This window comes from Zingiber officinale, chromosome 8A (genome assembly GCF_018446385.1).
Source record: "Zingiber officinale cultivar Zhangliang chromosome 8A, Zo_v1.1, whole genome shotgun sequence".
NCBI lineage: Eukaryota > Viridiplantae > Streptophyta > Magnoliopsida > Zingiberales > Zingiberaceae > Zingiber > Zingiber officinale.
The window spans coordinates 3,884,020-3,896,345 of NC_056000.1; positions in this window are offsets into that span (position 1 = coordinate 3,884,020).

Consider the following 12,326-nt stretch of genomic DNA (forward strand, 5'->3'; position numbering starts at 1 on the left):
TCCAGGATTCGTCCCAAATCTGAAAATATTTTTAAATAAATAAAATCAAACACCTAAAGCCTAAATATAGACCTAGAGACATCGGAATTTGATGAAACAAGTTTCTATGCGTCCGTATCGTTGCGCTGATCGTAAATACGTCATAATCCATAATTTTTAATTAATATTTTCAGCGATTTGAATTTATAACACCCAATTAGGTCAATTTGGGATTAAAAAATTCCAACAATATATATATTTGGTAAAAAATATTTTTATTGATAGATTTACGATCAGGATAATGATACGAGCACATAAAAACTTGTTTCATCAAATTACAATGTCTCTAGGTCCGTATTTAAGGCGTCCAATTTTGTTTTTTTATTTTTTAATAAATAAAATTTTGGGACGAATCTCTGGATTCGTTCCAAAAGTTGGGACGAATTCCTAGATTTGTCCCAAATTTTGGCACGAATCCAGGATTCGTCCCAAAACTGAAAATAATTTTAAATAAATAAAATCAAACACCTAAGGCCTAAATATGGACCTAGAGACATCGGAATTTGATGAAACAAGTTTCTATGCGTCCGTATCGTTGAGCTGATCATAAATACGTCATCATCCATAATTTTTAATTAATATTTTAAGCGATTTGAATTTTTAACACCCAATTAGGTCAATTTGGGATTAACAAATTCCAAAAATATATATATTTGGTAAAAAATATTTTTATTGATAGATTTACGATCAGGATAATGATACGAACACATAGAAACTTGTTTCATCAAATTCCGATGTCTCTAGGTCTGTATTTAAGGCGTCCAAGTTTGTTTTTTTATTTTTTAATAAATAAAATTTTGGGACGAATCCAGGATTCGTCCCAAAACTGAAAATAATTTTAAATAAATAAAATCAAACAACTAAGGCCTAAATATGGACCTAGAGACATCGGAATGTGATGAAATAAGTTTCTATGCATCCGTATCGTTGAGCTGATCGTAAATACGTCATCATCCATAATTTTTAATTAATATTTTCAGTAATTTGAATGTTTAACACCCAATTAGGTCAATTTGGGATTAAAAAATTCCAAAAATTTATCTCTTTGGTAAAAAATATTTTTATTGATAGATTTACGATCAGGATAATGATACGAGCACATAGAAACTTGTTTCATCAAATTCCGATGTCTCTAGGTATATATTTTTTAAACATATATAGGTTGATACTAACAAAAAAGGTGTTTGTAGTGAATAATTGTAAATTAGTGTCCGAAAGCTTAAATATGGACCTAGAGACATCGGAATTTGATGAAACAAGTTTCTATGCGTCCGTATCGTTGAGCTGATCATAAATACATCATCTTCCATAATTTTTAATTAATATTTTCAGCGATTTGAATTTTCAACACCCAATTAGGTCAATTTGGGATTAAAAAATTCCAAAAATATATATATTTGGTCAAAAATATTTTTATTGATAGATTTTCGATCAGGATAATGATACGAACACATAGAAACTTGTTTTATCAAATTCCGATGTCTCTAGGTCCGTATTTAAGGCGTCCAAGTTTGTTTTTTTATTTTTTAATAAATTAAATTTTGGGACGAATCCAGAGATTCGTCCCAAACTTTGGGACGAATTTCAGGATTCGTCCCAAAATTTGGGACAAAACCAGGATTCGTCCCAAAACTGAAAATAATTTTAAATAAATAAAATCAAACACCTAAGGCCTAAATATGGACCTAGAGACATCGGAATTTGATGAAACAAGTTTCTATGCATCCGTATCATTGAGCTGATCATAAATACGTCATCATCCATAATTTTTAATTAATATTTTCAGTTATTAGAATTTTTAACACCCAATTAGGTCAATTTGGGATTAAAAAATTCCAAAAATATATATATATTTGGTAAAAAATATTTTTATTGATAGATTTACGATCAGGATAATGATACGAGCACATAGAAACTTGTTTCATCAAATTCCGATGTCTCTAGGTCCATATTTAAGGCGTCCAAGTTTGTTTTTTTATTTTTTAATAAATAAAATTTTGGGACGAATTCCTGGATTCGTCCCAAAACTGGAAATAATTTTAAATAAATAAAATCAAACACCTAAGGCCTAAATATGGATCTAGAGACATCGGAATTTGAAGAAACAAGTTTCTATGCGTCCGTATCATTGAGCTGATCGTAAATACGTCATCATCCATAATTTTTAATTAATATTTTCAGCGATTTGAATTTTTAACACCCAATTAGGTCAATTTGGGATTAAAAAATTCCAAAAATATATCTATTTGGTAAAAAATATTTTTATTGATAGATTTACGATCAGGATAATAATATGAGCACATAGAAACTTGTTTCATCAAATTCCGATGTCTCTAGGTATATATTTTTTAAAACATATATAGGTTGATATTAACAAAAAAGGTGATTGTAGTGAACGGTTGTAAATTTGTGTCTGAAAACTTAAATATGGACCTAGAGACATCGGAATTTAATGAAACAAGTTTCTGTGCGTCCGTATCGTTGAGCTGATCGTAAATACGTCATCATCCATAATTTTTAATTAATATTTTCAGTGATTTGAATTTTTAACACCCAATTAGGTCAATTTGGGATTAAAAATTTCCAAAAATATATATATTTGGTAAAAAATATTTTTATTGATAGATTTACGATCAGGATAATGATACGAGCACATAAAAACTAGTTTCATCAAATTCCAATGTCTCTAGGTCCATATTTAAGGCGTTCAAGTTTTTTTTTTATTTTTTAATAAATAAAATTTTGGGACGAATCTCTGGATTCGTCCCAAATTTTGGGACGAATCATGGATTCGTTCCAAAACTGAAAATAATTTTAAATAAATAAAATCAAACACCTAAGGCCTAAATATGGACCTAGAGACATCGGAATTTGATGAAACAAGTTTCTATGCGTCCGTATCGTTGAGCTGATCATAAATACGTCATCATCCATAATTTTTAATTAATATTTTAAATGATCTGAATTTTTAACTCCCAATTAGGTCAATTTGGGATTAAAAAATTCCAAAAATATATCTATTTGGGAAAAAATATTTTTATTGATAGATTTACGATCAGGATAATGATACGAGCACATAGAAACATGTTTCATCAAATTCCGAAGTCTCTAGATATATATATTTTTTAAAACATATATAGGTTGATAGTAACAAAAAAAGTGTTTGTAGTGAACGGTTGTAAATTAGTGTCCGAAAGCTTAAATATGGACCTAGAGACATCGGAATTTGATGAAACAAGTTTCTATGCGTCCGTATCGTTGAGCTGATCGTAAATACGTCATCATCCATAATTTTTAATTAATATTTTCAGCGATTTGAATTTTTAACACCCAATTAGATCAATTTGGGATTAAAAAAATCCAAAAATATATATATTTGGTAAAAAATATTTTTATTGATAGATTTACGATTAGGATAATGATACGAGCACATAGAAACTTGTTTCATCAAATTCCGATGTCTCTAGGTCCGTATTTAAGGCATTCAAGTTTGTTTTTTTTATTTTTTAATAAATAAAATTTTGGGACGAATCTCTGGATTCGTCCCAAAATTTGGGATGAATACAGAGATTCATCCCAAACTTTGGGAAGAATTCCTGGATTCGTCCCAAATTTTGGGACGAATCCAGAGATTCGTCCCAAAACTGAAAATAATTTTAAATAAATAAAATCAAACACCTAAGGCCTAAATATGGACCTAGAGACATCGGAATTTGATGAAACAAGTTTCTATGCGTCCGTATCATTGAGCTGATCATAAATACGTCGTCATCCATATTTTTTAATTAATATTTTAAGCGATTTGAATTTTTAACACCCAATTAGGTCAATTTGGGATTAAAAAATTCCAAAAATATATCTATTTGGGAAAAAAATATTTTTATTGATAGATTTACGATCAGGATAATGATACGAGCACATAGAAACTTGTTTCATCAAATTCCGATGTCTCTAGGTATATATTTTTTAAAACATATATAGGTTGATACTAACAAAAAAGGTGTTTGTAGTGAACGGTTGTAAATTAGTGTCCGAAAGCTTAAATATGGACCTAGAGACATCAGAATTTGATGAAACAAGTTTCTGTGCGTCCGTTTTGTTGAGCTGATCGTAAATATGTCATCATCCATAATTTTTAATTAATATTTTCAGCGATTTGAATTTTTAACACCCAATTAGGTCAATTTGGGATTAAAAATTCCAGATATATATATATTTGGTAAAAAAATATTTTTATTGATAGATTTATGATCAAAATAATGATATGAACACATAGAAACTTGTTTCATCAAATTCCGATGTCTCTAGGTCCGTATTTAAGGCGTCCAAGTTTGTTTTTTTATTTTTTAATAAATTAAATTTTGGGACGAATCTCTGGTTTCGTCCCAAATTTTGGGATGAATCCAGAGATTCGTCCCAAACTTTGGGACGAATTCCAGGATTCGTTCCAAAATTTGGGACGAATCCAGTATTCGTCCCAAAACTGAAAATAATTTTAAATAAATAAAATCAAACACCTAAGGCCTAAATATAGACCTAGAGACATCAGAATTTGATGAAACAAGTTTCTATGCATCTGTATCATTGAGCTGATCGTAAATACGTCATCATCCATAATTTGTAATTAATATTTTCAGCGATTTGAATTTTTAACACCCAATTAGGTCAATTTGGGATTAAAAAATTCCAAAAATATATATATTTGGTAAAAAATATTTTTATTGATAGATTTACAATCAGGATAATGATACGAGCACATAGAAACTTGTTTCATCAAATTCCGATGTCTCTAGGTCCGTATTTAAGGCGTCCAATTTTGTTTTTTTATTTTTTAATAAATAAAGTTTTGGGACGAATCCAGAGATTCATCCCAAACTTTGGGACGAATTCCTGGATTCGTCCCAAAGTTTGGGACGAATCCAGTGATTCGTCCCAAAACTGAAAATAATTTTAAATAAATAAAATCAAACACCTAAGGCCTAAATATGGACCTAGAGACATCGGAATTTGATGAAACAAGTTTCTATGCGTCCGTATCGTTGAGCTGATCATAAATACGTCATCATCCATATTTTTTAATTAATATTTTAAGCGATTTGAATTTTTAACACCCAATTAGGTCAATTTGGGATTAAAAAATTCCAAAAATATATCTATTTGGGAAAAAAATATTTTTATTGATAGATTTACGATCAGGATAATGATATGAGCACATAGAAACTTGTTTCATCAAATTCCGATGTCTCTAGGTATATATTTTTTATAACATATATAGGTTGATACTAACAAAAAAGGTGTTTGTAGTGAACGGTTGTAAATTAGTGTCCGAAAGCTTAAATATGGACCTAGAGACATCGGAATTTGATGAAACAAGTTTCTGTGCGTTCGTTTCGTTGAGCTGATCGTAAATATGTCATCATCCTTAATTTTTAATTAATATTTTCAGCGATTTGAATTTTTAACACCCAATTAGGTCAATTTGGGATTAAAAAATTCCAAATATATATATATTTGGTAAAAAAATATTTTTATTGATAGATTTACGATCAGAATAATGATATGAACACATAGAAACTTGTTTCATCAAATTCCGATGTCTCTAGGTCCGTATTTAAGGCGTCCAAGTTTGTTTTTTTATTTTTTAATAAATTAAATTTTGGGACGAATCTCTGGATTCGTCCAAATTTTGGGACGAATCCAGAGATTCATCCCAAACTTTTGGACGAATTCCTGGATTCGTTCCAAAATTTGGGACGAATCCAGTATTCGTCCCAAAACTGAAAATAATTTTAAATAAATAAAATCAAACACCTAAGGCCTAAATATGGACCTAGAGACATCAGAATTTGATGAAACAAGTTTCTATGCGTCCGTATCGTTGAGCTGATCGTAAATACGTCATCATCCATAATTTGTAATTAATATTTTCAGCGATTTGAATTTTTAACACCCAATTAGGTCAATTTGGGATTAAAAAATTCCAAAAATATATATATTTGGTAAAAAATATTTTTATTGATAGATTTACAATCAGGATAATGATACGAGCACATAGAAACTTGTTTCATCAAATTCCGATGTCTCTAGGTCCGTATTTAAGGCGTCCAATTTTGTTTTTTTATTTTTTAATAAATAAAATTTTGGGACGAATCCAGAGATTCATCCCAAACTTTGGGACGAATTCCTGGATTCGTCCCAAAGTTTGGGACGAATCCAGTGATTCGTCCCAAAACTGAAAATAATTTTAAATAAATAAAATCAAACACCTAAGGCCTAAATATGGACCTAGAGACATCGGAATTTGATGAAACAAGTTTCTATGCGTCCGTATCGTTGAGCTGATCATAAATACGTCATCATCCATATTTTTTAATTAATATTTTAAGCGATTTGAATTTTTAACACCCAATTAGGTCAATTTGGGATTAAAAAATTCCAAAAATATATCTATTTGGGAAAAAATATTTTTATTGATAGATTTACGATCAGGATAATGATACGAGCACATAGAAACTTGTTTCATCAAATTCCGATGTCTCTAGGTATATATTTTTTAAAACATATATAGGTTGATACAAACAAAAAAGGTGTTTGTAGTGAACGGTTGTAAATTAGTGTCCGAAAGCTTAAATATGGACCTAGAGACATCGGAATTTGATGAAACAAGTTTCTGTGTGTCGATATCATTGAGCTGATCGTAAATACGTCATCATCCATAATTTTTAATTAATATTTTCAGCTATTTAAATTTTTAACACCCAATTAGGTCAATTTGGGATTAAAAAATTCCAAAAATATATATATTTGGTAAAAAATATTTTTATTGATAGATTTACGATCAGAATAATGATATGAACACATAGAAACTTGTTTCATCAAATTCCGATATCTCTAGGTCCGTATTTAAGGCGTCCAAGTTTGTTTTTTTATTTTTTAATAAATTAAATTTTGGGACGAATCCAGGATTCGTCCCAAAACTGAAAATAATTTTAAATAAATAAAATCAAACACCTAAGGCCTAAATATGGATCTAGAGACATCGGAATTTGATGAAACAAGTTTCTATGCGTCCGTATCGTTGAGCTGATCGTAAATACGTCATCATCCATAATTTGTAATTAATATTTTCAGTTATTTGAATTTTTAACACCCAATTAGGTCAATTTGGAATTAAAAAATTCCAAAAATATATATATTTGGTAAAAAATATTTTTATTGATAGATTTACGATCAGGATAATGATACGAGCACATAGAAACTTGTTTCATCAAATTCCGATGTCTCTAGGTCCGTATTTAAGGCGTCCAAGTTTGTTTTTTTATTTTTTAATAAATAAAATTTTGGGACGAATCTCTGGATTCGTCCCAAAACTGAAAATAATTTTAAATAAATAAAATCAAACACCTAAGGCCTAAATATGGACCTAGAGACATCAGAATTTGATGAAACAAGTTTCTATGCGTCCGTATCGTTGAGCTGATCATAAATACGTCATCATCCATAATTTTTAATTAATATTTTAAGCGATTTGAATTTTTAACACCCAATTAGGTCAATTTGTGATTAAAAAATTCCAAAAATATATCTATTTGGGAAAAAAAAATTTTATTGATAGATTTACGATCAGGATAATGATACGAGCATATAGAAACTTGTTTCATCAAATTCCGATGTCTCTAGGTATATATTTTTTAAAACATATATAGGTTGATACTAACAAAAAAGGTGTTTGTAGTGAACGGTTGTAAATTGTGTCCGAAAGCTTAAATATGGACCTAGAGAAATCAGAATTTGATGAAATAAGTTTCTGTGCGTCTGTATCGTTGAGCTGATCATAAATACGTCATCATCCATAATTTTTAATTAATATTTTCTGTGATTTGAATTTTTAACACCCAATTAGGTCAATTTGGGATTAAAAAATTCCAAAATTATATATATTTGATAAAAAATATTTTTATTGATAGATTTACGATCAGGATAATGATATGAACACATAGAAACTTGTTTCATCAAATTCTAATGTCTCTAGGTCCGTATTTAAGGCGTCCAAGTTTGTTTTTTTATTTTTTAATAAATTAAATTTTGGGACGAATCCAGAGATTCGTCCCAAACTTTGGGATGAATTCCTGGATTCGTCCCAAAATTTGGGACGAATCCAGGATTCGTCCCAAAACTGAAAATAATTTTAAATAAATAAAATCAAACACCTAAGGCCTAAATATGGACCTAGAGACATCGGAATTTGATGAAACAAGTTTCTATGCGTCCGTATCGTTGAGCTGATCGTAAATACGTCATCATCCATAATTTGTAATTAATATTTTCAGCGATTTGAATTTTTAACACCCAATTAGGTCAATTTGGGATTAAAAAATTCCAAAAATATATATATTTGGTAAAAAATATTTTTATTGATAGATTTACGATCAGGATAATGATACGAGCACATAGAAACTTATTTCATCAAATTCCGATGTCTCTAGGTCCGTATTTAAGGCGTCCAAGTTTGTTTTTTTATTTTTTAATAAATAAAATTTTTGGACGAATCTCTGGATTCGTCCCAAATTTTGGGACGAATCCTGGATTCGTCCCAAAATTGAAAATAATTTTAAATAAATAAAATCAAACAACTAAGGCCTAAATATGGACCTAGAGACATCGAAATTTGATGAAACAAGTTTCTATGCGTCCGTATCGTTGAGCTGATCATAAATACGTCATCATCTATAATTTTTAATTAATATTTTAAGCGATTTGAATTTTTAACACCCAATTAGGTCAATTTGGGATTAAAAAATTCCAAAAATATATCTATTTGGGAAAAAATATTTTTATTGTTAGATTTACGATCAGGATAATGATACGAGCACATAGAAACTTGTTTCATCAAATTCCGATGTCTCTAGGTCCGTATTTATTCCTTTTGATTTTGTTCCTCTTTTATTTAAAAAAATTAAATTCTGAGACAAATTTCTGAATTAGTCCCAGATTTTGGGACGAATCTAGTATTTGTCCCAAAATTTGGGACGAATCCATGGATTCGTCCCAATTTTAGGGACGAAATTGGGAACAAAAAATGTTTGTTCCTAAAAACCCTAGATCTAAACTTCTACCCGATTCTTTTTCCCTTCCCTGATCATTTCTTTCCTCTCTCTCCCCCGTTCCCCTTTCCAGCTGCGATTTCCAGGATTTCAGCCGCATCTCCGACCGACGACGGCGTGATCTCCGACGATCGGCGGTGGAAGGTTTTCGTTTGGTAAGCCCTCTGCTCTCTGATCTCTCTCTGTCGGCGTCGCGAAGAACTCGGGGAAGGATTCGCGCAGCGAGCGGAGCTGGCCGTCGGTGGCGCGCGCGCAGGCGAGGCGTGCCGCCATGCTCTCCAGCGCCGTCCAGGCGTGGATCATGCTGACGATCTCGCGCTTGTTCTTCTGGCAGGCCGCTGCCTGGCCGGCGTGTGGCTGCCCGCTGGCTTGCGATGGCTGGACGACGTATGGCTGTCGCCGTGCACGCACCTTCTTGAATTTAAGTTAATTTTCGAAATTTATTGTCTTAATTGATAATGTTGTTTGTGCAGGTCTTATTTTGGCGTGATCTCAGTGTAGTTGAAGGCAGCTGTATTTGTTGACATCTTTTCGGTATTCTTAAGTTCATTATTATGCATTTAATAATTTGTATATAAAGTTAGCTTTAAATAATTAATTATATTATAGTTGATTAATTGCGTTTCTTCTTTTTGATTAGCTGTTGTTTTTGTTTTGTCTTCAATGATAAGATTTATCTATAGTAACTTTTAATAATGTTTAACTGAATAGTTGAATTCAGGTAAAATGCAGAATGAGCGAAGTTGGATGTATAACAAAAATTTACCTAATCGTCAGGGGTTAACTCCTGAGTTTATCAATGGACTGAGGCAATTTTTAAATTTTGCATCTACTCAAATTATGTATATGGATGGCAAGAAGATAAGGTGCGCGTGTAGAAAATGTCACAATGGAAAATTTTTACCCACCGATAAAGTTGAAGAACATCTTTGTAGATTTGGTTTTACTCCGAATTATTATAATTGGACAAGTCATGGCGAACCACATTATAATTTAGTTGAAATAAATCATAAGAGATTTTATAAGAGATATGAACCATTTGTGTTGGCACAACAAGCAATTCAAGTATTCTATTCTTCATATCCGAGTTTGAAACGCGATAAGATTGATTGGTGGGCTGTTTGTAAAACTAAAGCACGAAAAAAAATTGAGGCACGTTGGGAAAACATTGCATATCAACAAGAGGAAGTTTCAAACACCTTTCAAACTGAGAAATATATTATTCCAACTTTACGAGATCCCACCGGTGTAGTAATCAACGTAGATAGAAGTGAAATTGATGATGATGAGGAGGAAGGAGAGGAGGAGGAAGAGGAGGAGGAGGAGGAAGAGGAAGAGGAAGAGGAGGAGGAAGAGGAAGAGGAGGAGGAGGAGGAGGATGATAATGACAATGATGACTTTGATTTTTGATGATGGGTAAGTTTTGTTAGCTTATTTAAAGAAATTTCCCATATTTTTTTGTATATACTGTCTCTTTTATAATTTTATTTACTTTATCTGTTAACACATTGTATTTGTTCCTACAGTTTATCAGAGGTCACATTTCATAAATTTCCCCTCCACCCTTTTCCATAATATTTACATAAAAATGGTAAGTTTTTAATTATCCTTTGTTTTGTATCAGATCTGTAATTAACTTTATTAAATTATTGAAATTTTCAGCATATATTTCGACGTGGTGGACGTAGACGGCGACCACAGGACCAGACACATCCATCACCTGCCAGTGAACCTATGCCACCCCCTACTCAGGCAGGCCCATCCCATGTGTCTTCTCCACCGGCATCATATTCCCCTGCCAGTGTACCTATGCCACCCCTTCATCAGCCGAGTCCATCTCGTGTACCTTCTGCACCGGTTTCATATTCGCCGCCACAAGTACCTTACCCAGAGCAGTTACCTGTCCACTCAGATCCTCCCGACTCAGCAAGAAACTCATTTGCTGAGTTTAGGAATGATAGAGCTCCTTTAGTCCCCATCGGTGATTCGTAAGTACTATAAAATATTTTATTTGTTAGACCTTTCTTAATTATTTAACATCGTTATTTTGTAATTTAATGCAGCTTTGAAAATCCGGTACAAGTTGTTCGAGAAATAAATATCTAATCAATATCGTATGTGTTTTACAAAACAGGAAAAATATGATCAACTCGAGCTAGCTCAAACATGCTCACAAGCTGGTATCAAGAGTCAGGGGTCTGAGGAGTCTGTTGGCAATAATTTGAGTTTATGGTTAGAGGCCAGTGGAGGACCAAAAGGGGGAAGAATATTGGGGATGGGTTCCTTGAGTAGAACCCAAAGATTAGTTGGAACTTCTTCCTCCACATCAGCACTTACGACCCAAATAAATACCTTGACTGATGAGGTTAGCCATCTGAAGGAAATAATATCACAAAGAGACCAAGAAAGGGTGCAAAGAGACCTAGAACGGGCTAATTTGGAGAAAGATATTAGAGATATGCGCCGACAACAAGAATTAATCATGAAACACCTTCAGTTGAGCTCCGCTCAAAGTCAAAATCCTCCCAATGACGACGATGATGATGCCTACGATGATAACGATGATGGCGGTGATGATTTTTGATGATTTTAATAATGTATGATGAATTTTTTTTCTCATGTTTACTGCTTTACACATTAATCAATGGTTTTTTAACTTTTCAACTCTGCCATTTGTAGGTTAAGTCTGTTGTCTTCTTGCACTGTTCCACTGTCAATGTATGAGATTACTTATCTTTGACGTAGACTAATCTATATGATTATTAGTTGTGTACCAGTAACAAAATTAAAGCATAACTAGGCAATATGAATGGAATCTCTAATACTCTGACTTTATTTTTGTCCTGATTTTATAATGTTGTTTGTGCAGGTCTCAATTTGGTGTGATCTCACTGTAGTTGAAGACAGCTGTATTTGTTCACTTCTTTTCGGTATTCCTAAGTTCATTAATATGCATTTACTGATCTATATATACAGTTAGCTTTAAATAATTATGTTATAGTTGTTTAATTATATAAAGTTAACTTTAAATAATTATGTTAAAGTTAGCTTTAAATAGTTGTTTAATTGTGTTCCTTATTTTTGATAAGCTGCTCTTTCTTGTTTTGTCTTCAATGATAATGATGCATAAAAGTTCTGAATTTGATCTATGTACAATCTCAAAACTATATAGATACATAAAAG